This window comes from Canis lupus, chromosome 30 (genome assembly GCF_048164855.1).
Source record: "Canis lupus baileyi chromosome 30, mCanLup2.hap1, whole genome shotgun sequence".
NCBI classification, from domain to species: Eukaryota; Metazoa; Chordata; class Mammalia; order Carnivora; family Canidae; genus Canis; species Canis lupus.
Genome location: NC_132867.1, coordinates 25,033,031 through 25,060,778, shown reverse-complemented (window position 1 = coordinate 25,060,778; position 27,748 = coordinate 25,033,031). Strand labels below are relative to the sequence as shown.

Here is a 27,748-nt window from a genome sequence, read left to right as displayed (position 1 = left end):
CAGGCGTCTGGTGTTCTAATTATTTTAAGGGCATGAATCTCATCATGAGGACACTACCTCATGACTTCATCAAAACCTAATTACCTCCTAAATGGCCCACCTCCAAATACTACCATCTTGTGCTTTAGGCCTTACATGTGAATCTGGGGGGAATACAAATATTTAGCCCATAACGCTTGGCATACCCTTACTCCCTAGCTTCCCCTGGTAGGGAAGCTATCATTGCTATCCAGTGCAGAGCACTTACTATATCAGGCTCTGGATTATATGCATTACTCTAATTCCCAAAACAAGCTTAGAAGATAAGAATCATCATTACCAATATCATTACCTTTACAAATGGTAGAATTGAGTTTTGGGAGTTTGGGACTTTCCTGAAGATTGAGGAGCATGTTGTGAAGCCAGAGATCCATCAAACGTGCTTTAAATCAGTGACTCTCAAATCATGATCATTGGACCAGTGGAATCAGCATCACCTGGGAACTCAAATGCTTATGTCCTACCCAGACCTACTAAATCAGAAGCATTGGGTGGAGCCCAAATAATCTGTGTTTCAGCAAGCTTCCCAGGAAATTCTGATACATGCTTCAGGAAAGAATCACTACTCTAAGTAAGTATAAGAAAGGAAATTATAGGTAATTAGTTACTTATTAGTGGAGTAGGTTGTTTCCATGTTAATATTGGGTCTATGTTGATGTGAACAATATTCATTAGACACGTTATAGCATCAAAACAGCAATTTGTGGCTCAAAGCCACTGTGTGGAAAACCTCCCCATCTTCCAAGGCCCATTTCAAATCTCACCTCCTCCATAAAGGTTTTTGTTTTGCTTTATTTTGTTTTGCCTTGGTCACTGCCATTTGCTTGTATCATCCTGTGGTCGATGTAAAGTATCACTATTCATCTCCTTCAGGGTTGTGGCTATCTTTCATTAGTTTGATTCAGCATAGCAATAGGAAGTGCCTCCTATACACTATTTGCTCAATAAATATTTGCTGGATTATGAATGGATTTCTATTTACAGAAAAACTCTATTTGGTTCCTTCTGCTTGAAATTCTGAACCAGAATAATTTGTGATATGTATATATTTTGAAATGTTATATATATGATATATATTTAATATGTGATATATATCATATATATGTAAACTAATGTTTTTATCCCTTTTCAGTCTGGCATATATTTATTTTGATCTATTGCTAGCTCCCAATAGAGAGGAAGATCTCATTATATTACTTTATATAACAAAATCTTCAGATAACTCCTAAATATATTAAATTGAAGGATAATATATAACAGTTTAAAATGCCCAGGCATTGGAAAGAGGAGGTATAAAGAAGGAAACTGGGAAGTCTAAGAAATATATAATCATTTTTGGAATAATGGAAGATTGGCCACATGCTGGACTGACTTAAGATGAACTAAATAAAGACATTTTTGACAATGCTATTACTTTCTATTGTCTACCTCCTTTCCAGTCCATTATTAATATTAATTCTTAATATTATCTGTATCCAGTGTCATTTCATAAGATAATTAGCTCATTAGCAATAAAAGATAATATAGACAGACCCTGATGTATTCAAGTGACATTTTTGTCTAGTTTGTCATATTTGTACTTGTTTGTACTTGTACTAAAGTATACTCCTGCATACATGGTCTGAACCACGGGCTTGTAATGATTATGTGCTGTTCCATTCACCAAGCAGCTTCTACACAGGATAAAAGTACTAGCCAAGAAGTACTTGATATTGCAGCTTCCTTGGCCCTACAAACTTGATGGGATGCAATGTATGTTGCTAACATCCATGATTCTCAGCATGATTTCAAGTCATCAACAGGAAAATGTGCACAATTAATTCTCCAGCATATTAGTGGTATATGGAAATGGATTTTTATTAGTGATCTTTTAATTTATAACCTCCCCCCCAATTTTTGCTTACAATGCTTTTAATAACAATTAGGGCCTTATCAACAAGTTATTACACAACATATTTCAAATATAATATTTTGATTTTGGTTAAAACGTCATCCTATGCTAGTCAATACAAGAACTGAAGGTTGAAATTGAGAAAAATCTCTTTAATTGTGTATTTCAGATTTGTCTCAGATAGGTACTTATCTCCAAAAACTAATTTTTCACTTCCTTTCTCCCTTGAAGCTAAATTTTACCACAATCTTTGATATGTTCAGAATCAATAGAACCATGTTTCATTCTCCAGCCAATGTGTGGACACAAAATTCTCAGACACAGTTTCTGTGGTAGAGCAGGAAGAGATGGGGACCGAGGGCAGGAGAGTATTTTTTGTTTTAGTTTACATTTAGCGAAAGCTCTTAAACCTCCTATTAGTTGGGTTCAGAGGAATGAGTCTGACCAGTGAAATCTGGTATGAATTTAAACACAATGAAAGGATATAATGATGGTAGAGGGGTAGTGGGTATATTTTCGATGGCATAAAACTAGTGATACCTTTTCTTATGTACTAGCTGCAAACATATGAGGAATAGGAGAACATCCTTGTCTTAATGTTTTGCTCCCAATGAAGAAGAAATATTTAGTCACTTGTCTTGAAACACATGCAATCATTTTTGTCCCAATTGAGTAAATAATTTTCTGGAAATTTATAGAAAAGCATGGAAATATAAATTTATTAAAAATAAAATTTCTTTTGTTAGTGTATTACTAGATCTATGATCAAAAGATAAAAATCAAAAGATGCAGACCAGCAGAAAGGATCTGAAATTGGTGACATTTTGGTGCATATACTTTCAGACATCCTATTGTAATGCTATTTTGTTGCTTGATTTTTTTTTTCCCTTAAAAGACTTTTCCATGCCACAAGCACTATCTACCACATGATTTGAACTGGCTTTACAATTTTATTGTGTAGGTGTCTTCTCACTTAGCCAATCCCTTTTTATTGACGTTTAGATTGTTACCAAATTTGCTATTCTATGCTGTGCTATGATGATCACCTTTATAGCTTAATTTTTCTTTTCATTTTAATAATTACTTTCATTTAAAATACATCTAAATTATTTTTTTGGTATGTAGATATGGAGTTACTGGGTCAAAGGTAAGAAATACTACTGGAATTATTTGCCTAAAAAATAGATGGGGAATTTTAGGTCAAGCATGTTATCCTCGGTCGCCTGGGTGGCTCAGTGGTTAAGCGTCTGCCTTCAGCTCAGGGCATGATCCTGGAATCCGGAGATCGAGTCCCACATTGGGATCCCTGCATGGAGCCTGCTTCTCCCTCTGCCTGTGTCTCTGCCTCTCTATCTCTCTGTGTCTCTCATGAATAAATAAATAAAATATTTAAAAAACCCCAAAACTCCACATGTTATCCTGATTTCTCATGCACATCACCAATTTGCTCCCAAAACTTTGGACCAGTTTATCACACATGATGTAATGCATTTCCCTACCCGTTTCTTTTTATATATTTTCCCAATATAATAAGTAAGACATTAAATTATAATTATTTCTCTTTATCTTACCTTTCACATTAGGAATAGCTATTAAAATGTTCAGCTATTGGGTCTTTTTAAAATGTTAAGTAGGATATATTTGTTACCTATTGCCACCTTAGAATTATAGCCATTTAAAATAATGCAAATATATTATCTCCCAGTCCTATATGTCAGGAGTCTGGTGAGCTCAGCTGGGTCCTCTGGCTTGGGTTTCACTGGCTGAGATCAACTTGTTGGCAAGCTGAACCCTTATCTGGAGGCTCTGACAAGGGAGTCTGTTTCAAGCTCATTCAAGCTGTTGACAGAATTCAGTTATTTAGGCTGCAGAGGCGAGGTTTTCTTGCTGGCTGTCAACTGGGAGCCTCTCTCAGCTCCATGAGACCACCAGAATTCCTTGTCATGTCGTCCTTGCATCTTCAAACCAGCAAATTCCTGTTGAATACTCCTCATGCTTTAAATCTCTATCATTTCTTTCTTTTTTTAAAAAATATTTTATTTATTCACAACACACATGCACACACACACACACAGACACACACAGAGGCAGAAACATAGGCAGAGGGAGAAGCAGGCTCCATGTAAGGAGCCTGATGTGGGACTCGATCTAGGAGTCTCGGATCACGCCCTGAGGTGAAGGCAGACTCTCAACCACTGAGCCACCCAGGGGTCCAATCTCTCTGATTTCTACTGTTTGTTGTCTTTCTGCTTTTAAAGGCACATGTGATTAGATTGGGGCCTCTTGGATAGACTAATCCAGACTAATCTTCCTGTTTTAGGCCTAGAGACTTAATACCTGTAAAGTCCCCTTTGCCACATAGGATAGTATATTATTTAGTATTCTCTAGAGAAACAACTAATAGGATATATATATATCCTGTTTGAGTATATTTGAACATGTTTAAATATAGAATGATTTATATATATTATAAATGTATGTTATATACATATATATTTAAACATATTTATTTAAAATACATATTTATTTATTATGAGGTATTGGCTTATGTAATTATATGATTATGGAGACCGAGAAGTTTCATAATCTGCTGTCTGCAAACTGGAGATGCAGGAAAGCTAGTGATGTAGTTCCAGTCTAAGCCCAAAGGCCTAAGAAGCAGGAGAGCTCATGGTATGGATCCTCGTTCCATGGCAGCAGAAGATAAGATGAGATGTTCAAGCTTAATCCGTGAGGCAGGAGAAAAGGAGTGAATTCCTCTTTCCTCGTGCCTTGTGTTCTATTCAGGCCTCCAGAGGGTTAGATGATGCCCACTCAAACTGGGGAAGATAAATTTACTTTACTGGGTCTATCCTTTCAAATGTTGATCTCATTCAGAAATAACCTCACAGACCCACCCAGAGATAATTTTTAACCTAGGCACTCCATGGCCAGTCAAGTGACACCTAAAATTAATCATCACATAAGGTAATATATTTATTGGTTTCAGGGGTAAGGGTGTGAATATCTTTGGGCGGCCATTCTGCCTACCACATCACCAAAGGTTTGGTTTGCCTACTGCATTCATCAATTCTAAAACAAGAACATAAGGCTTTTGTCTTTTGGAACTTGTAATAAGAATTATGTACTACTTATTTATTTGAAAATGAACAAAGTCGGGGGATCCCTGGGTGGCGCAGCGGTTTGGCGCCTGCCTTTGGCCCAGGGCGCGATCCTGGAGACCCGGGATCGAGTCCCACATCGGGCTCCCGGTGCATGGAGCCTGCTTCTCCCTCTGCCCGTGTCTCTGCCTCTCTCTCTCTCTCTCTGTGACTATCATAAATAAATAAAAAAAATTAAAAAAAAAAAATGAACAAAGTCGGGATCCCTGGGTGGCGCAGCGGTTTGGCGCCTGCCTTTGGCCCAGGGCGCGATCCTGGAGACCCGGGATCGAATCCCACATCGGGTTCCCGGTGCATGGAGCCTGCTTCTCCCTCTGCCTGTGTCTCTGCCTCTCTCTCTCTGTGACTATCATAAATAAATTTTAAAAAAATTATAAAATAAATAAATAAATAAAAATGAACAAACTCAAATTACTCAAAAGTAGAGTGAACAGTAGAAAGAAGTCCATGTACTTATCACACAACTTCAACCATTATCAATATTTTGCTAATTTGATATAGCTATTTGTCTCACCGTGCTTTTGTTTTTACGTATCTTTTGGTGGAAAAATATCTTTATTTGCAAAGACCAATTAAACTTCCTATTTTATTGAGACTCATAATAGTTTCATATAATACAAATTAAAGAACAAAACAGTAATAATTTAATGCAGGCAAAAGAATACTAGTGCCTTTTTTCTCATTTAGTGAATGGGAAATAGGGTGTGGAGTATTGAAATCTTGCCCAACTTACATAGTTGCCATTGTGATTCATTGACATTCTTGATAACTGTCTTACCATATAGGATTCTCTTATTTCATTCTTGTGCTGGTATATAAGGGATAACTGAGTGAAAGAATATGCTTAAAGTAGTCAGCTTGTCTCAGAGAATTTAAGAAATGAAACCCAAGCTGCATGACATTTCTTCTTATTTTCTTTTTTTCTCTTGATGCCACGCCTTGGATATGTGAAGGGTAAGTAGTAATAAAACTTACTTAAGATATTTTATTATTATAACATGATTACTGGCCATCACTGGAGAGTATGGAGTTATATATAGACCAAAATCCATGGCTAATCCAAAAATAACATTTCTGTATTTGCAGTGTGTTTTCATATCGTATTTAACTGAGCATGTGCTGATGTTCTGGGAATTTCATTTGAAAAGAATAATAAAGTATACCATCAAAATCTGGCTTCGGTCTATGAACACCTGGCTTTGAGACTGGTGAAAGGGTTCCTTTTTCCAAGTGTTTCTTTGAATAGGAAAATTATGTTCAACTCTTCTATTTAAAAGGGCTTCTTGGTATAAACATTTTTAGATTAAATTACATATAAAATATTTAGTTTGGAGAAGCATCCTCAGATTTGTAATTTATTACACTCCATTATCTCTTACTCTTCCCCCCCGCCCCCTGGTTTTAGAGACCAACACATTCCTCTTTTACAATATTGAATATTTGTGCTGTTATTCCAAACTTTCTCATCGCCTCTAGAATTATGTTCCAGTAAATATCACTTCTTTGGTCTCTATCCACTTTTCTTCTACTCTCAATCACTCTCATTTCATTTTACAGTAACTTACAAATAGACACAACTTCTTTCCTATCTGAAAGACTTACTCTACTTTTTTTTCCCCTTTACCAATGAAAATATTAAATACCCACCTTATCAGCACCTATGTGTTTTTAAATTCATCCTAACTTATTTTCTGTTCCACATTGTGTTTACACTGTGCTTGGAACAAGTCCTAGCCACTTACTATTCAACTGAATCCAATAGCCACTTTCTTAGTTGTCATATTCTTTAACCTCTTGTACTAGTTGACAACCATGAACTGAACCGACCTACCGCCCTTTGCCAAAATCTCTCCTTTGTGTCTCTTTAGACATTTTCTTGTTTTCTGATTCTTATGTTACTCCTCCAACTACTCTCTTTTCTTCATTTAGATACAGGTGTTTAAATGGAGCATCTGTCCCCTGTTGCTACCTTCTCTATTTTGTATTCTCCTCCTGGGCAAGCTCAGCCCATGACTTAGACTCTACTTTCCTTGTAAATGGCTTCTAAACCCATGTTTACACTCCTGAATTTCCTTCCAAAGCTCAGTCTCAGTTTTCCAATTTCTGGCTTGACATTTCTACCTAGATATCCTTCTAGAGTGTTCTATTGAGCAGTTCAAAGGATTGAAGTCTTCATCTTCCTCTTAAATCTACTTCCCTCACTATTCCCAACTTTCATTACAACCATTGCCTTGTCATTTAGACTCAACCCATGAAGACCATCTTTGATTCCTGTCTTTCCTTCCCCTTGTCAAAGCAACAAATGTTGATAAACCTGTTTGATTCTCTACCCAGAACGAGTGCTTTCCTCTCTAACTAAATATCATGTAATCTGTCATTTCCAAACCCACAACCTCTTTTGTGTTTCAGAACCCTCTTATCTTTGACTAGGAATATTGCAAAAATACATTAACTTTTCTCTCTCTCCTGCTCTACCCAGTTGGCATGAGAAGTCTTGCCAGTTTAACCTTTCTTGACTTTAGTGTCATCCTCTGCTTCAAATTGTCAATAACTTTCTCTTTTTAAAACAGTAGTTCTCAACTGGGGATGATTTTTGCCTCCCAGGGGGCATTTGACAATGTCTGCAGTTATATTTGATTGCCATAACTAGGGCAGGGGGTGCCTGGGATACTATACATCCTACAATACACAAGACAGCTTCTTATGGCAAAAAAACTATCTGACCCAAAACGTTAATAGTGGAAGCTGCAAAACCCTGGGCTAGAGAATATGCAAATAATTAATTTGGCACTTTAATTTTCTTCTACAGTTCATTTACAACCCCATGGGATTTTTATAATTGTTCCTTTTCTCCATTTCCCACCTCTTGATCTTTGCTTATGCATTTTCCTCCCTCATTCATATTTTTCCTTACCTTTTTTTTTTTTAAAAACAAATCTCAGTGCTATCCATCTTTCAGTATTTAGCTTTATTGTCTTATTTTTCATAGGCCCCCATAATAATCCCAGTTGAAAGTGATGATCCTTTGTCTGAATCCTGATAAGGATTTTTTTGGGGGTATTCTTCTTACTACTTCTTGCTTTTTCATGATTATTTATAATAATGTCTTTTAAAACTTACTAGTCTTTACATTTCTGTAAATAAAAGCTTTATTGAAATATAATGCATATTCCATAAAATTCACTCTCATAAGCATAAGATTTTGTGGTTTTAATATATTCACAGAACTGTGCAACCATTACCACTATTCAGTTCCAACACACTTTCATTATTCCCCAAAGAAACCCATGCCCATCCCTCCTGTTTCCCCCTTCTCCTAGCCTCTGACAAGCACAAATCTATTTTCTGGGTCTGTGTTTTAACAGTTCTATACATTTTGTGTAAATGGAATCATGTGATAGGTTGTGGCTTCTTTCACTTAGCAAAGATGTTTTTAGGGTTAAAGACTGTCCTGGGAAAATCATGATATAAATGTCCTATCCGTATGATTTGCTTCTTACTTTGCAAATACTGAGCCATTTACCCAAGACTTTACTGACTTGTTTTATCCATCAACACAGTGCCATTCATTTTTTTTTTTTTATCTTTCAGAAATGTGTTGATATTTCTTATTTGTTGGTAAGACAACAAACACTCTATGCCCCAACTGTCTATCACCTTATCTTCTCTGTAATGACTTTATTCCTTTTTATACTTTTTTTTTATCAGCACGGTGTGAAGTATTAGAGAAAGATATGTATGTAAAGTCTACTATCGACAGAATTTTAAAAACCGGAAAATAATCCTTTCCTGCTTAACTTTTCAAGTTCAACTTTGGCATTTGTGAAATAATTGATGCCACTTGCTAGGCTGTACTATGATATACATTATACTATGATTTATGTTAAAGTTGGAGCTGACAAAAATGAATGTCAAGTGTATCATTTTGAATTCTCTGAGTGGAGAAAAAGGCATAAAGCAAGACTTAAAGCATTTGTATATTTATATATAAAAAATATTGCTTATATCACCAAATTGGGCATGAGGTCAGTACAAAGTAGTGACTGGTCTGAGTTCTAAAATATTCTAAAATAAATACAAATTTTCCCTTTCTTTCTTTTTTCTTTCTTTTCTTTTCTTTCTTTCTTTCTTTCTTTCTTTCTTTCTTTCTTTCTTTCTTTCTTTCTTCTTTCTTTCCTTTCTCTTTCTTTTTTTTTTTTTTAAGATTTTATTTATTTAGGGAAAGAGAGAGGCAGAGACACAGGCAGAGGTAGAAGCAGGCTCCATGCAGGAAGCCCAATGTGGGACTGACTCTATGCCAGAACTCTGGGATCACACCCTAAGCCAAAGGCAGATGCTCAACTGCTGAGTCACTCAGGCATCCCAAAGAAATGCAAATTTTAAACATTAAGAGTGCACCCCCACTGCTTTCTAAGATTATTTGGGGAGAAGAACTTTTCAGGCAGAGGGAACATTAAGTGCAAAGCCTTGAGCAAGGGCTTGCCTGCTCTGATCAAAGAAGGGTTATGGGGCCAGTTTAGTTAAGGTGGAATGACAAGGGGGAAGTAGGAGGAAACATGGTCAGAGAAGTAATGAGGACCAGATAACATAGGTCCCCATATATCATGGTAAGGACTTTTAGCTTTTCTTCTGAATGAGCTGGGGAGCTGCTGAAAGGTTGTGAGTAAAGGAGTAAGATTACATTTTAATCGAATCTCCATTTCTGCACTTTGGGGAATATGATGAAGCTGGACAAACACAAAATGGGGGCATAGTTAAGAGGTGATTGCAATCATCTTGGGCACAGATAGTTGTGTCGTGGGCTGTGTGATTAACAGCCAAATTCTGGATACATTCTGAAGATAGAGTCAAAAGAATTCACTGACGTATTTGTGTAGAGTATGAAAGAAGGAAGGACATCAAGGATGATCCCTGGAATTTTGGTTATTAACTGAAAGGATGGGGTTGCTATTGTATCTGATGGGGAAGACTAGAAAGGGGCACGTGTGGGGCTTGGGGCAGATAGATGGTGATCGGAAATCAATTTTAGTCATTTCGTTTGAAATGCCTTCCAAGTGGATTTGTTGGTCAGCATTGGGAATTCAGAGGAATGGCTCCGACTGGAGATGTAAATTAGAAGTCATTGGTATGTGGATGGTACTTACAGCCGCAAGACTGAGTTCAACCGGAGGAAGCATGTAGATAAAAGAGAGAAGCAGCTCAGGAGCACTCCAGAATCCAGCAGCCAGGAGATAAGGAAGAATCAGCAAAGGAGGCAGAAAAGAAGAGAAGACAGGTGAGTGTGGAATCCATCTCCTCATTAGATTGTAAACTGTGTGATGATGGGAATCATATGAGCTTGTTCAAGTGTTATATCCTTCTTTAGTATCTCATTCACAGAAAGCAATAAGTACTGACTGAATGAATATCAATAGCTTGTATATGAAGCAGAGTTCTTTTCTATGCCACCAAATTCTTGATTTTTTTTAATTGACATAAAATTGGTATAGAACATTAAGATTCAGGTGTTCTTTCTGACAGTCTTTCTCCAGGCATAGTGATTGAAGATGTACAGAGTCTTCCTCTTCAGATCCAGGTGTCTCTTCCGAATGTCCTCTGGTCATTTTGACACCCATGGCTCTAGCCCTGTAAGTCGGTAGTTGGTTATTCTTTTATTCTTCTAGATCATGCAGGGCAAGGTGTTGTCATGTGGGCCAGCTTCCTTTTGCTTCCTCTAAAACTCCTGGATGAGAATTAGCCTGAGCGTGCATTCTCAGGGAAGAAGGGCCTTAGGTCTTTTCTCCTATGCTTTCCCATATTTTTTTTCTCTCCATCCAACATATTTTCCTATGTGGTGTTTTGAGTTTTTGAAGAGTCAGTTATAACCTCTCAAAGTCTCTCAAGAAGGTTCTCATAACAGCCAGTCTTCTGAGCCCTAATTTAGCACCATTTGCAGCACTGAGCCCTGCAACCAAGAACTCAGTGAGTCATTTTAGTCCTGTTACTCTGGTAATATTCTAATATGGTATAACAAATTGCCTCCCTGTTGGTGCCTAGAAACAGTGTATGTTGACCTAGTTACAAATGTTCTCCACATGGTGCAATACTATACAGTACGGAAAATCTATTTGGACATATATTTTAGAGTAAAACGATATAAAAAAGAATTAAAACTCAGAATTTTACTTTCAAAGTTTTTGCCACAGGAAAAAGTAACAAATTCAATTCAGGAGGCTCATAGCTATCAATAAAAAGTCACAGGAAGTAGAAAAGAACACAGTGTTGAGTTTTAGTTTTCAAACATTCACATATCACTGTGACAATTCTAAAATTGTTGGGGAGATTTGATAACAAACATAACAAACATGTCATAATGCCCTAGAAATTAGTTCTGTCTTCAGGCCACCAACTCAGTGTGGTAGGTACAATTTTTGAAGAAAAAAAAAATGAAAAGAAAAGAAAAAGCAAAAGCCGTGACCTTCAGAACAACCGAACCATTGTCCTTCTTAAGTTGTTTGCGTTGCTATGAAAATGTCAAGCATGTTTGTGCTAATGGCTTAGAATGTCCTTCTATTTATTGCTTTAGAAGTTGGTAGATGTGAAAGTAACCTAGATCAGGATTTTTCAACCTATGTTAGTATGGCCATTTGGGACATCATCATGGTAAATGTGTAAAGCATGTGTTACATTTCTCAGTCCATTCCCTGACTACATAAGGCAAATTTCATTCAAGGAGCTCTATAGTGAGGGTGGAGTTGCCAGCTTGTTATCTCACTAATTTTGGTTTGCCCATTTCTGATGACCAACTTTACATGAAAATATGTCATATCATGAGACAAATATGAGAAATAAATGATATTTCTTTTTGTGTGGGATACTATGCTTCATAAGAAACAATTGAAGCATTTCTCCAAATTAGAAAATGTAGGTGATGTTGTACACAATTGTTGAATACTTACATCTGAAACTAATGATGTACTATATGTCAGATAATTAGATTTAAATGAAAAAAAAAAAGATGCTTTCTAGAAAAAAAGAGAAAGTAACACTTATGAAATGTGTTACCAATCTTTGATGAAATCTAAAAAGAGAGAGGGCATTTACATTAGGTTAAAATGATTTTCAAGCTTTATTAGTTAATCAAACATAATCAAAGAGTCCTCTGGCAAGTGACATGCAAGCTGAATAACTGGTTCTTCATAGGACAAAGTATTTTTGTGTTAAAGTCATTTACAACTTATATTTTTAATTTTTCCCCTCTAATCTACTTTGTTATATACTATTTTTAAACATTTAGGCTACCATTAATTTCACAACTGTCAAATATTGTGCGAAAATTCATTCTTAGAGGGTCCTTATAATGACTTTAAAAAAAGTTTTTTCTTTGGTCTTGTTCATTGTCATAAAGCCAAAGAAAAGCATTAGCATTTTTACTGGATTATTGATTTGATCTTCTTGGGCTGCCATAACAAAACACAATAGACTGGGTGGCTTAAATGATAGAAACTTATTTTCTCATAGTTTGGAGACTAAAAGCCCAAGATCAAGATGCTATCCAATTCTGTTCCTGGCAAGAGGGCTCTTTTTCTGGCCTGCAGACAACTGCTTCTCCATGTGTACTCACATAGGTTTCCTTGGTGTGTTCGTGTGGAGTTCTCTTCTCCTCTTCTTATAAGGACATCAATCCTATTGGATCAGGACTCCACTTTTATGATCTTATCATCTTATTTTATGATCTTATTAAGCTTAATTACCTCCTACAGTCACATTGGGGGTTAGGACATCAATATATGAATTTGTAAGGGTGCCTGAGTGGCTCAGTTGGTTAAGCATCTGCCTTTAGCTCAAGTCATGATCCCAGGGTCCTGGGATGATCCCCCCATCAGGCTTCCTGCTAGCGCGGAGTCTGCTTTTCTCTCTGCCTCTCCTACTCTCTGCTCACTCTCTTTTTCTCTCTCTGTCTGAAATAAATAAGTAGAATCTTTAAAAAGAAAAACAAAGCAAAACAAAATATATGAATTTTCAGGGCCAGGATGGAGGGGGACACAATTCAGTTCATAACACTGAGGTATCAACAGATTTAACTACCAATATTTCCAGTAGTTTAGCAACAGTGTTTCAATTTCTACATTTAACCTTAATGGAGCATGTACTCTGTACCTGACTCTGTGCTAGATTTAGGGCATTAGAAAGATGAATAAAAGAGTCTTCTGTCTGTCAGCTTATAGATGAATATGTGAGACTGATATGCAGACCCACAGACATCATAATACCATGTGAGAAGCAAACGGAAATGTGTACATGCTATTTAAGCATGAATGTCTCTTTTCACTATCTTTACCATAAATATATCTGAATTCATATATATATATATTTTTTTACATAGTAGTAGTCCGTTAATTCAGAATGGCTAAAATTAACAAGTCAGAAAATGACAGATGTTGGTGAGGATGTGGAGAAAGGTGAACCCTCTTAAGCAGTTGGTGGGAATGCAAGCTGGTGCAGCCACTGGAAAACATTATGGAGGTTCCTCAAAAAGTTGAAAATAGAGCTACTCTATGACTCAGCAATTGCACTACTGGGTATTTACCCCAAAGATACAAATGTAGAGATCTGAAGGGGTACCTGCACCCCATGTTTATAGCAGCAATGTCTACCATAGCCAAACTATGGAAAGAACCCAGATGTCCATCGACAGATGAATGGAAAAAGAAGATGTGGTGCACACACACTGGAATACTATTCAGCCATCAAAAAGTGAAATCTTGCCATTTGCAATGACGTGGATGGAACTGGAGGGCGTTAAGTGAAATAAGCCAATCAGAGAAAGACAATTATCATATGATCTCAGTCATCCATGGAAAATTCAAGAAACAAAACAGTGTATCATAGAGGAATGGAGGAAAAAATAAAACAAGACAAAATCAGAAAGGGAGACAAACCACAAGAGACTCTTACTGTAGGAAACAAACAGGGTAACTGGAAGGGAAGGGGTGGGGGATGGCATAACTGGGTGATGGACATTACGTAGGGCACATGATGTGATGAGCACTGGGTATTATATAAGACTGATGACTCACTGACCTCTGCCTCTAAAACTAAGAATACTCTATATATTCATTAATTGAATTTAAATAAAAAAATAAATGAGGAAATTAAGACTTGTAGAAGTGAAGCAACTTAAGACCATGGGTGGTCTATTTGAAATTTAATTTTATTATTTTATCTTTTGAATTTTCTTCCCCTAGTTGTGCTGCTTTCATGTAAATGTGGTTTCATTTGAGGCTTTGTGTTAATATAATCCATTAAAAAAATCCATTATTTCCTTCTCTGATCTCTGACATAGCAGATACTGCCCGGTGAGTTATGCCCACACTATGTTATGTTTTAGATAGAACATTTTATTCCTGAGCTTCCTAACGGATCTCATGCCAAAATTTTCTACTTGTTTCAGGAACTGCAGCAAACTTGCCCTTGTGGTATCGTTCCTCATAGTGTTTTCTCTCCCTCGATGTACGATCAATATGATTTGGAGCGTTAGATGATTTTCACATCCTCTGCAAGTCAATACTTTGCCCCATCAATTAATAGGAATCACTTGCCACTTATAAAGAATAATTTCATCCAGACGTTGAATTAAAATGAAATAAATGTTGAAGTTTAACAATCACATCAATTTCTGTTTTGTTGTAAAACGAAATTGAGTGTGTCCATTTATCAGTATGTTATGTAATTCACGCTTGGTCACCCTTTCATTAGTCATGAATCATTCTGAAATCATTGGTATCAAGTGAGGTCAAAAGTAGGACCACAGTTACCACGCTTTGGAAACCTTTAATATCAATGCCACTATCAGAACTTTTCAAGGATGTTTGACATTTCATTTCCCAAATTAGGCTGTGAAAGTTCAGGAGACACCCTGAATTTATAAGCATTGAGCCTGGCTTTGTCTTACCTGCTTCCTCAATGCTATTGTAACTATTAAATTTTATAACTGCTACTATGTGTTTTGCCCTTTTATTTATTTTAGCCAGTGGACACACCTTTTCCTTTCAAACTAGTGTGTCAATGGCCTTTCCTTGTAATAACAGTTGACATAATCCTGTTGAGCTTTAAGAAAACACTACCAAGGAAAACACTGACTATTTCTAACTTTCTCAGACCTCTGCAAAGAGGGAAGCAGGTCTCAAACCAGCGTCAGGTGGAGAAAGAGATATCAGTGGGTGCAACTAAGAATTTCAGGTTCTCAGGCATATTTTGCTTTGGATTTACTTTTTAGCCTCTGGCTTAGAATACTGAATTGTGACAATATTTTTCACCTGTCCAGTTGGCAAATGTTTTAAACAAACAATAACAACTATTGCTGGCAGATACCCAAGGATCTGAGCATTCCAGTATTTGGTGATAGAAATGTGAATTTTTCTACTGTTTTGGCAAATAAATCTGGCAGTGATTATTTGAATTAAAATGATTCTATGTCATATAGAAACTCTAGTTGACGAATTCTAATTACATTTAAAGAAGTACATGTGATAAAGGACATATATAGAATAATGCTTTTTGTAGCATTGTTTGTTGCATCAATAAACCATAAACAGAGACACCTGGGTGGCTCAGTGGTTTAGCACCTGCCTTTGTCCCAGGGTGTGATCCTGTAGTTCTGGGATCAAGTCCCACGTTGGGCTGGCTGCCTGCATGGAGCCTATTCTGCCTCTGCCGATATCTCTACCTCTCTTTCTCTCTCTCTGCGTCTCTCATGAATAAATAAATAAAATATTTAAAATAAATAAACCATAAACAATCTGAATGCTTTTGTATAGGGAATTAAATAAATTATGGCACATGCATGTGTGCACACACATGCATACACACACACGATGGAAAATGATGTGTTGGGATCTATCAGTGTCCCATACAAGAGAGATGTTTATAATACATAGTGAGGGGGAGCAAAAGCAAGTTCAAAGTAAAGGGGATGATATCAGTCTGATACAAAAATTAAAAGTAAAAAGCAGATTATGTGGTTTTCTTTTCCAGCTGGAACCATGGAAGGTGCAGAAGAGAAAAATGGATGGTCACTGTTATGCCAAGAACCCTTAAGAAAAAGAAAAAAAAAAACCCCTCACAGAACTGAACCTCAACTTAAGAAAGAAGTTTGCCCAAAAGATGTTTTGAAAGGCAAGGAAAAACTTACCTGTGATAAAGGTAAGCTATCACAAAGAATATAGACAGATGTAAAGAACTGCTACAAGAATAGTTAGGATGGAGCTGCCCCAGTGGTGCAGGGGTTTAGCGCTGCCTGCAGCTCAGGGTGTGATCCTGGAGACCCAGGATCGAGTCCCATGTCCGGCTCCCTGCATGGAGCCTGCTTCTCCCTCTGCCTGTGTCTCTCCCTCTCTCTATCGCTCATGAATAAATAAATTAAAAAAATTAAAAAAAGAGAGAAAAGAATAGCTAGGATGGCAAGAAAAGCTGAACTTCATGTACCTGTGGAATTCACACTGGCATTTATCATCAGGATCAGTATTCATGGCGTGACTCCAAAGGCCTGAAAGGTGTTGCAGTTTCTTTGTCTTCACCATACCTTCAGTGGTATCTTCGTTAAACTCAACATTTCAGTTAGCATGCTAAGGATTGTGGCACCATATATTGCAAGGGGGTATCCACACTTGAAGTCAGTAAATGATTTTTTTCATTCACAGTTATGGCAAATTTACAAGAATTGATTGTTGAATCTCCTGGTAAATATGGCATTGTCTGAGTGGAGGATCTTGTTCATGAGACCTACACTACTGGCAAATGCTTCAAACTAGCAAACGACTTCAACTGGTTCTTCTAATTATCTTTTGTATGAGGTGGATTGAAGAAAAAGACTATTCATTTTATAGAAGGTAGAGATGTTAGTAATGGGAAGACCAAATCAACAGGCTTATTAGAAGTGTTGAATAATGAAAATCCAACCGAGTAAATTTTAAAGATCTAAAGGCTTTATTAGTTGATTTATGAATGGAGCAGCATTCCATCCAACAAGTAGAAGAGAGCTCCTAAGGGCTATAGAAAAGAAAAGGTTGAAAGGCAGAGAGGGAGTGGAAGTAAGGAGGTTATAAGCAAAGAATCCATTGTTCTAGGTAAGGTTGTCTTCCTAGGGGGAACGAAGTGGTCTATCAGGAAATTTCCTAGTGCTGACGAGGAAATTCTCATGTCAATTGGTTAAAGGTTACTTATTTAGGGAGTTGAAACTGCAATTCAGTTAGGTGTTAAGTCTTGCTTTACTAACCTAGGGCCTTAACCCAAGTAATACCACTTTTGGTCTGTGGTTTTTCTTTTTAACAGAAGAATGAACTAAGATATCTATCATGATTATTTTTGTAAACTAATCAGTTAATAAACAGTGACTGCTTTCAAATTGCAATGTAAGACAAACAACCATCTCCCCAACCCAAGAACCCCAGGTTTTGTGATTGATCAAAGAGAAAATGGGATAAGTACTCACCCAATTCTTCAGATTTGTGACTTAAAGGAGGTATGGGGGGGATTTCCTTCCTTCCTTCCTTCCTTCCTTCCTTCCTTCCTTCCTTCCTTCCTCCCTCCCTCCCTCCCTCCCTCCCTCCCTCCCTCTTTCTCTCTCTCTCTCCCTCCCTCCCTCCCTTCATTATATCAGGAAAGGGAAGACACAGATAGGAGAAAAGAAAAAGTGGATCACCATTCTGGTGATGGATGCTAGGTGAGAGGAGGGCTGGATACCAGTATGACAGCCAGCCTCATTATCTCTCCACTAATGGGGACAGAGGGCTGTTTCTAACTTTGTGAGCACAGAGATTTGAAGAAGGATATTGATTCAGGAGGAAGAGAATGACTGGACCACCCAAGTTGTCTGTAGTTACTAACGGCCTTTCTCTGTAGAGTTGTCTTTAAGTTGCCCAGGTCAGGTCTCCTCTTGGTTAAGTACACCCATGCAATAATATCCTGCTTCAGAAGTTCTGCCCTTACCTGTGTCAAGCTCAAGTTCCTAGAATGGGAAGGATAGTCAGCAGAAGTTTATTGATGGATGAAGGTACCTCTACTTGAGGTATGAATAGAAACTTCTAGATGAGACAAGAAATTTGTCAGACATCTATACTTTTCTCCTCACCCCACCCACAGAGCTAGGCACCAATTTGTGTGTGGGTGTCACTGTCTAGAGATTTTCTAGAAGAAAATAGTACAATAATAATTAATAATAATTAATAATTAATAGCACAATTAATAATTTGAGGTTATTAATCTCTCCTCCTCCTCCTCCTCCACCACCTTTTCCCTCCTCCTCCTCCTCCTTCTTCTTCTTCTTTTTCTTCTTCCTCCCCTCCTCCTCCTTCTCTTTCTTCTTTCTTCTTTCTCTTCCTTTCTCCCTCTCCCTATATATATGTCTTTTCCTCCTTATTTGTGCAAATAGTTGGTGCTGGGGGAGTGTGAGCCAGCCAGGATAATATTTCTAGCTATTAATTTCCAATAATGCAAGTCTGAAGAAATCAGGCAAGATTGCCAGAAAAGGCCAAATGGAGGATTTGTGGGCATTGGCCAAGTGTTTGGGCCAGAAACATGATGGAAGGTGAATTTTCCAAGTTAGGATATTTCCAAGGGAATAAGGCAGTGTAGAGAGGAGACGGGAGTAGTCTGTGGGACCAAGGAGGTAGGGTCCTTGCCTGATTTCCAACTATGTAAAAAGAGAATAGTAAAACTCCATAGAGAAAATAGATGCTTGGAATTGAGACAAAGGAAATTAAGAGGATCCACTCTTCCAACAACAAACATTTTGGAATTATAAAGAATGTTGTGGGGCACCAGGGTGGCTCACCCAGTTGACTGACGGACTCTTGGTTTTGGCTGAGGTGATGATCTCAGGGTCATGAGATCGAGCTCTGCGTGGGGTCTGTGCACTCTGTGGGGAGTCTACTTGAGATTCTCTCTCTTCTTCTCCCTCTATCCCTTCCCCCACATGCATGCTGTTTTTCTCAAATAAATAAATATTTAGAAAAAAGTAAGAAATGTTGCAGTGAATATTCTGGTGTCCTTGTGCAAGAGTTTTTCTGTAATTTATACTTTAGAAGTTGACTTGCTGGGTTAGTGCCTTTAAACCTTGCTAAATATTGTGAAAATGCTTTCAAAATTATACACATTTAGGGGTGCCTGGGTGGCTCAGTGGTTGGGCGCCTGCCTTCAGCTCAGGTCGTGATCCCGGGATCTGGGATTGAGTCCTGCATCAGGTTCCCTGCAAGGAGCCTGCTTCTCCCTCTGCCTTTATCTCTGCTTCTCTTTGTCAGTCTGTGTCTCTCATGAATAAATAAATAGATCTTTTAAAAAAATTACACACTTTTGCTCTCTCAATCTCTTACCTTTCTCTTCTCAAATTTAAACTACACTCCCTATAGTAAAACTTCATTGTTCGTTAATCATCAGGAATTAACATTAAGAATTTGGAAGTTCCTGTTTCCCCTACTTCCTCATCACTACCTATTTTTGAATTTTTTCCAATCTGAGGACATGAAAGGGTATCTTGTTTTAATTTGCATGTTCCTATTACTAACAAGTTACTTTTTTTTTTTAAATCATCATTTGTCATTTACAGATTCTCTTCTGTGAACTGAAGGTTTATATTAATTTCTTTCAGGGGTTTTTGTCTTTGCCTTACTTCTAGGATACTTTTCTTTATTCTAGATTATTCCTCAAATGCATTGTAAATATTTGTAGCTTGCCTTTAAATTTTAGTTTTGGTTTCTAATGTATAAAGATTTAAAATGTTTGTTATCAAATGTACTTACCTTATCAAATGTACTTAAGTTTATACTTAATAGTTTACTCCTTTTTTCCCCTCATAAACTTTATTTTTAAAAGTTTAGTCTAATACAAAATGGAGCAGAAGATACATAAATTTCCCATATACCTCCTGCTCTAATGCATGTGTGGCCTCCCCCATTATCAACATCCCTATCAGAGTTGTACATGTGTTAAAACTGATGACCTTTTCATGTTTTAAGAAATCTTTCCTTACTTCAGTGTTATAAGATAGTCTCCTACATTATCTTCTAGAACTTTTAGGGGTTGCTTTTAGCTTTTAAGTCTTTAATCCATGTGGACTTTCTATTTGCTTATGGAATAGGGAAGAATTTAATCTTCAGATATATTTTTAAATTTCTTCCTTAATTACATGGGGTCATCCCATCCTATTGGCAGATTTACCTATAGCTTTACTGAAAAACTCAGGACAGCAAAGCAGCTCATAGCAGGCATCAGGACCAGACATTGTGGGTAAAACACTGGGCTCATGGATAAACCTCAGACACCAATAGCAAACTTGTGGTGCTCCTTGGGTGAGAATAGTGTGGCTTCCTTGGAGTCTCCCATGCTGTGGACATTAGCTAATGGGAAACCAGGAACATCCACTGATTAAAAAAGCATACAACTGGCCTGTCCTTAACTGAATGTCAAGGTCTGGATCAAAACAACCAACCAACTAGCAAACAAAACAACAAATATGGCAGAACTAAGGTATCCTGAGAATTCTTTGAAGCAAATGTAGATAACCCAGAGGAAATTAATTTCTGGGTAATGTTTCTTCTTTGTAGTATCACTAATATATTTAGCATATACTACAATCTTCTTCAAGTTCTTAAAAAACCGAACATAGCAGAAAGGAAAAATCCTATTTTGATTATTTAGTTGGAAAAAGTAAAAATAATATTTATATTACTTCCCTCCACTTCCAAAGAGAATAAAATAAAATCAATTTTAATAATTTGAACAGAGATTAATTCCAATAGTTTTCCAAAAAGTAAAATAATTAGACAGAATTTCATGGTAATCTGGATATTTATATATTTAATAAATTTAATTAAAGAAAATAAAAGAAAGCCTTGACTTACATAAAGTACTTATCTTGATGATTTCTGAAGTAAAAGAATAGTGTCAAAATTAAAAAGCATAGCCCAGAATACAGTGTAACGTCTAAGATGAGTATCAATTTGAGTGCTTGAAATAGATTGATATTTGTAATAAAATTAAAAATAAATTAAAATAATTAGCTGGGAATATCCCACATGTATTCTAAATCCCCCAGGTGGCCTAGGTAATTTTTCTTATTCTTCCACAACACATGGCATTCTTTCTATGAATGACATCAGTTTGGAAATACCCTGTGGGTTTCTGAGTTATAAATGGCCATCTTACTATGAACTCCTGATTATATTATGATTCATACTTTCACTTCTGTTTTTTTATGCTATCATTTTGAAAAGTGAAAATGAAACTGTGTTTAATTGCCCAACAATGCACAAGGGAGAAGAAAAAATGAGGTTGAATGTAATGATTCACAAAATATTTAGGAATTATTGTCTGGAAATATTGTGAGAATAATTTCTTAAGGAAAAAACAATGTAGTTATGACAAAAATGCTCTTAGAGAGTTATTTTGGGACTTAACAGTAATTATTTTTGGAGTTCTGCTTTAAATAGGAACTTATGATTTTTTTGGCATCTCTATTGATCTATTACCTATATTATTATCTATCTATCTATCTATCTATCTATCTATCTATCTATCTATCCATCTACCTATCCATTCATTTGTCTGTAATTCTTTTAAAACTCTTTTTTTTTTTTTTTTCATGGAACTGGGTTATATGAGTCCTTGCCTTCTACCTCTAGAATTTGTTCTCTTAACCAGTACACTATGATAGAAAGATGATGATAGCTACTTAGCTAGATAGGTAGGTACTAAATAAGAAAGAAAGAAAGGAAAGGAGAAAGAGAGAAAAAAAGAAAGAGAAAGCAAAAGTAAGGGAGAAAGGGAGGAAGGAAGGGAAGGAGGAAGGGAAGAAGGGAAGGAAAGGAGGGAGGGAGGGAGGGAGGGAGGGAGGGAGGAAGGTAGGAAGGAAGGAAGGATCATATGGAAAGTTCAAACATGATTCCAGGTTTGAGAGACTTTATTGATACTTCAAGTTTCCTTAGAGCAGGGTCATACCTGCTCATTGCTGTGTCAGTTCCTAGCATATGGCAACATTCAACAAATATTTGTTGAATAAATGAACACAACAGAATAAAAGCAAATTCTTGTCCCTCACTGTTTTCTGTGGAAAACCACAAGAAAAAGAAATGTCTTCTGTGGTCACAGCATTCTAGTGACCATGAAGTATCAGGAATCTAATGAGATCCTTCTCCTATAAGATCCTTAAAATATTTCATGCTCCCATCATGAGGTATGAAGTTGAAGACTAGATGCCTCAAGGTTGGTGATTCATTATTTAACATTACTTGTAGAATGAGAATTTTGCTAGAGATCATAAACCCTTTATAAAGATTAATGTAATTTTAAAAATCTTTCTATTAAATTGGAATTTACCTCCTTGGGCCACCTGTCACCAAATGGAAGTTCCTACCAAATAATTAGGTCTTATGGATCAACATGTGTTTTCCTATAAATGAAGTAACTCCTCACCTTCAAATCTCCCCTGCCCAGACCAAATATTTTTCCTATCTACACTGCTTTGATGCTTGTATTTCAGATTTACCAACTACTTTTGCTTAAGGCATTCAAGAGTGATCTTAATATCACCTGTTTTTATTTATTTACTTATTTATATTTTTAAAGATTTTTTAAAAAAAGATCTTGTAGGGTTTGAACACGTGACCCTGAGATCAACACCTGAGTTGAAATAAAGAGTTGGATACTCACTCAGGTGCCCCTAAATATTTTATTTTTTAAGGAATATCTAAGCTCAATATGAGGCTTGAACTTACAACCTGGAGATCAAGGTAGCATGCCCTATCGAGTGAGCCATCCAGGCGCCCCAAAATCACCTGTTTTTAACCATTATTAACACCTTCAGATAGGGTAGTCTAACAGACTGGTCAGCCACTCACTCCTCAGATTTCTAAGAGGTCAGAACACAGGAGAGATATGACTGTATAATGGTAAGAAGTAAAATTATGCTTAGAAGGCAGCATATTAATGAAGAATGTTCAGTAGGAAATATAAAAGCTACTCCTTCCCAAAACACCATTTAAAAATATTAGAACAGCCTAATGTCAGTTATACCAAGAACCTGAGCTGAAAACCGAGAATGTGCTGAGAATAGCAGTGACACTAATAAAATGGTTTTTGTTTTAAGCCACTACGTTTTGTGATCAGCAATAGGTTGCCAGAATGGAATTGCTGAAGATCAAATGGGTATTAATGAACACAAAGTCAAGTGGTGAGACTCTCCTTGAAAACTTAAGGAAATTAAGAGGAGAAATATGGGAATCATCTTACTGACACAAAATAGTTTATAAATCATTAAAACTTGATTTGTAACCTGTTAAATATTTTTAAAATAAATAATGTGTTAAACAGAAAGGGAGTTGGTCAACCTGGCATATGAAAAAATGTAGCAAAGATTTCATGAAGTACACTTTGGCAGAGAGTTCTAGAGAAATTTGTTCCCAAGTCTTGTCCTGTCTGATACTAGTTGTTGAAATTATAGCATTTTTCTTTGTTTGATGCCATTGAACATCTTGTTTAAATCAACCCCCACTTACTCTGAATTCATTTTCACTAAGCAATATTTTGATTATGATTTGATTTCTGATATAGCTTTACAAGGAAGGAATGCTTTGGCTAGTGGACCCCTTGGCAGTTGTATCTCTCATCATAATTAATGTTTTTCCCCCTTGGCCTGTGTAGAAGTCTCCTGAATCTAGTTTGTATGTTACAGTTCCCAAGTTTGACTATGCCTGGCACACTGAAAAGATGAAGTTTTCAAATAGACAGGACTGAGCAGTGGAGTTTGGGCTGCAGTGACTTCCCCAAGACTGCTGCCACTTGGGTGAGTCCTCTGGGCCTCCCCACTTGTGGGGACAGTGTGAAAGAGTACTCGGTAAAATGTGTGGTTCAGAGTGCTGCACCAAAAACCTTAGCTTCCATCCCAAAGTGCTTTCTCTGACAGCTTGTATAAGGAAGAAGCAGAGGAGGAGGAAAGAGAGAGCAGTTTGCCAAAGGAATACTTTATTGACATATGAAGCTCTGATAGAAATCTCTCCTGCGATGGTATATTGTGCCTTGTTAGATGTTATGGTTAATCTTATATGTCAAATTACCTGGACCACAGGGTTCCCAGACATTTAGCCAAATATTATTCTGGGTGTATCTGTGGGTGTGTTTTTGGGTGAGATTAACATTTGAATTGGTAGACTGAGTGAAGCAGATTGCCCTTCCCAATGTGGATGGGCCTTATCCAATCAGTTGAAGGCCTTCGTAGAACAAAAGGCTGGCCTTCCCGCAGAAGAAAGAACACCTTATGCCTGACAGCCTTTGAACTGAGGCAGTAGTTTTTTTTTTTTTCTTGCTTTCAGGCTCTAACTGAAACATCAGCTCTTCCTGGGACTGGAGCCTGCCAGTATTTAGACTGGAACTACGTACACTATCATCAGCTCTCCTATGTCTCCAGCATGGTGACTGAAGATTTTGGAACTTGCCAACCTTCATAATCATGTGAACCATTTCCTCATACTAAATCCTTTTCTCTGTCTGTATACACCTGATTGGTTCTGTTTCTTTCGAGAGAACACTGACTAAATAATCGAGTGTCTTCATCAGATGGCATACTACCAGGAATTTTTACTTTTGCATATGAATTAGGTCTTTTAATGTATTTACTGGCAGGGAAAAATATTTCATCTAAACTAGATTTTCTGTGACTTGGTGTAAATGTGTTTCCTATTTTTTTTTTTGTCTTTAATGAGGATACATCCTGTCTCATTAACACTTGTCAAATTTATCCTCAGTAATGGAAAATTATATACAGTAATGAACTTAAAATTTTGGTGTACTCTTATGTCAGAGATGTCTGTGGTATATCTTGCCTGGTTAGTTTTATTTGTGATGCTGCCCCATTTCCTTTAGCTTAACAGTCTCTTCCCTCAAATCCCCAAACTCAAATCTGACTCATCTCTCCGCTGAACCACCCACTACAATGTCAACAGCTCCACAACTTGCAAGTCCTTCTAAAGTGTTTTTAAGAATGATTTATTAAAGGAAAATATATATCAACAACTAGATATACTCTACCACAGCAGCATAAGACCATTCATTAATTCCACTAACATTTTTAAGTACCTAACAATGTACCAAACTGGAGAAACAAAGATGAAATAAACACAAACCCTTTCCTTCAAGAGTGAAGATAAGAAAACATGTATACAGGCTAAGAGGGAAAGAAAGTACCTGATGTTTATTGAACATCTATGCTTTATCAGGCAAGTAGTATCATTAAGGGCTTTACAATGAATCTTCACAACAACTATAATTTCTCCTAACAGGAGGACCTCTCTGAGCCTAGGTGTTCTCATACACAAATGAGGGGTAATAGTATCTACCTCAGAGAAAGAATTTGACCTCAATATGGCAACATAGAAATTTATTTCTCACCTACCTCTATTGTTTAAGCCACCCAGTCTGTGATATTTTATTATGGCAGCTCTAGGAAACTAAATAAGCAGGATTTCTATGTTGCCATCTTGAGGTCAAGTTCCTTCTTGGGGGGAAACCTTGGTCTTTTCTCTTAAGGCCTTAAACTGATTGTATAAGCCCACCCGCAGAATGAAGGATAATATGCTTTACTTAAATCTACTGATTTTTTTTTGCCAAAGATTTATTTATTCATTTTATAGAGATAGGGAGAGCATGTGTTAGCATGTGAGTGAGAGGGGGGCCAGAGGGAGAGGGAGAGAGAGAAGGAATCCTCAAGCAGATTCCCTACTGAGCCTGGAGCTGGATGTGGGTCTTGATCCTAGGACTCTGAGATCATGACCTGAGTCATAATCAAGAGCTGGCCACCTAATGGCTGAGCCACCCAGCCACCCAGGCACCCTTAAATCTACTAATTTAAATTTTAATCATATTTAAAAAATTTTTCACAACAACATCTGGATTGGTGCATGACAAAACAATTGGGCACCAAAGCCTAGCCACAATGACACATAAAATTAACCATCATACTTTGACTCAGTAAAATATACTATCAAAATCATTTCCACCTGTTTCCATTTGCTTTTTAAAATATGACTACTAGAAAATTTTAAATTGTGTATGTGGCTCACATTTGTCACTAACATTACATTTCTCTTGGACATCAGTGCTTGAGACATTTGTGAAAATTGATAGCAAGTTTCATAAAGGATACATGCACAGAGTGTCATGGGGGCCTGGAAGAAATCCACTGACATCCATTTTTTGCAGAGGTGGTGAGATGATTAAAGCACTAATTCTGGAGCCTAGATGCCCAGTTTGAATCTCTGGTCTGCCAACTTACTAGAGCCCAATGTAAGGTATTTTCTCTCTCTGTGCTTTGTTGTTGAGGGTTAAATGAATTTATACATTTAATCATTAAAACAGTGCCTGAGACAGGGAATCTCAGCAAATATAAGTTACAGGTAGTGTTTGAGCAGAATCAGAACAGACGAGGGGCTGGATGGATCCCGAAGGGCTTATTGAAAAGGGATGAATTTCCAGTGAGGGGAACATCAAACCCTCTTCTTTGGGCTTCATTTACTGTTTGACCACAGAGAAGTCAGCCTCAGGGTCGAATGAGTATATTCTGTGGCTTAGAGTTTGGCCAACTTGCTCTGACTCTTTACGTGATTTGGTGAATGACTGGTACATACTTGTCAAGGTGTCTTTGGGTCCTCATCGTACCTGATCTCAGCAGCACTCAGGTGTGCTGACTGGAGCCTTGTTTTCAGAATACTGGATTTTTAGCATGATTGTCTCCTGGTTTGCTCCCATCTCCCTGGGTGCTTCACCTTTGAGTCCTTTACACAGTCAGTACTCTTCTGGGACAAGCTCAATCCTGCTCTCTCTCTTTTCATTCTATACTTCCCCACCCCACCCCAGAACGTCCCATACACACTCATGCAAGACCTCAGTTACTGCAGATATTGTACATGACTCACAAGTTTGCATCTATAACCCAGACTTTCCCACTGAGCTCCAGATCTGAATACTCAAATGCCTACTTGGTTACCTCCACTGCATGTCTCAGAGACGTCTCATATTCAACATGTCCTAAAATGTATTCACCTGCCCCTCATTACACATCCCTTGTTCTTTTTCAGTGTTCCCAACTTGTGTCTTACAAAGCCAGAAACTTATGAATTATCCCATATCCCTCTCCTTTATTCTCCAAATTTGACTGGACATTACAATTTACCAATTCTAATCCACTTAATCCAAGGTTGCCATCAGATCTCACTTGGATCACTGGTTTATATCCTTGCATCTTTTTTGACTCTTTTCCATTTTCTTGTCCACAAGGTAGCCAGGCTGGTATTTTTGAATGTTAAATCTCATTGTATCATTTATCTTCTAAAAAATATTCAGTGGTTTCTCCTGTTCATTGGATAAAGTTAAAATCTTGGAACCCTAACTACCACTCCAGTCCCATTTCACATCAGTCTTCCCTTCATTTAGCCACTTGGATGTTTTGTCGTCTCCTTGTTCTAATCATAGAATCAAAGAATAGTTCCTATGGCCAGGATCTATTCTTTCTACCTGCACCCAACTACCGCATTCTCAGAAAATTATTCTCCTTCAGAAAGATTTTTTCTTTACTGAAGATTTATTCATGTGATCCTTTGATTATTGTCTTTGTATCACCCTCCTCCCCCAG

The 27,748-nt window shown here is 37.2% G+C and overlaps 1 long non-coding RNA gene across 1 annotated transcript in view; it reads left to right on the top strand.

The window, feature by feature from the left end:
• Window positions 1–24,865, top strand: part of LOC140621304 (uncharacterized) — a 78,754-nt gene extending 53,889 nt beyond the window's left edge. Inside the window, exons 3-6 of the long non-coding RNA XR_012021029.1 lie at window positions 10,238–10,366; window positions 16,108–16,275; window positions 23,798–23,908; window positions 24,435–24,865. This is a non-coding gene — a long non-coding RNA (uncharacterized lncRNA). The remainder of the gene's footprint in view (window positions 1–10,237; window positions 10,367–16,107; window positions 16,276–23,797; window positions 23,909–24,434) is intronic.
• The last annotated feature ends 2,883 nt before the right edge of the window (window positions 24,866–27,748 follow it).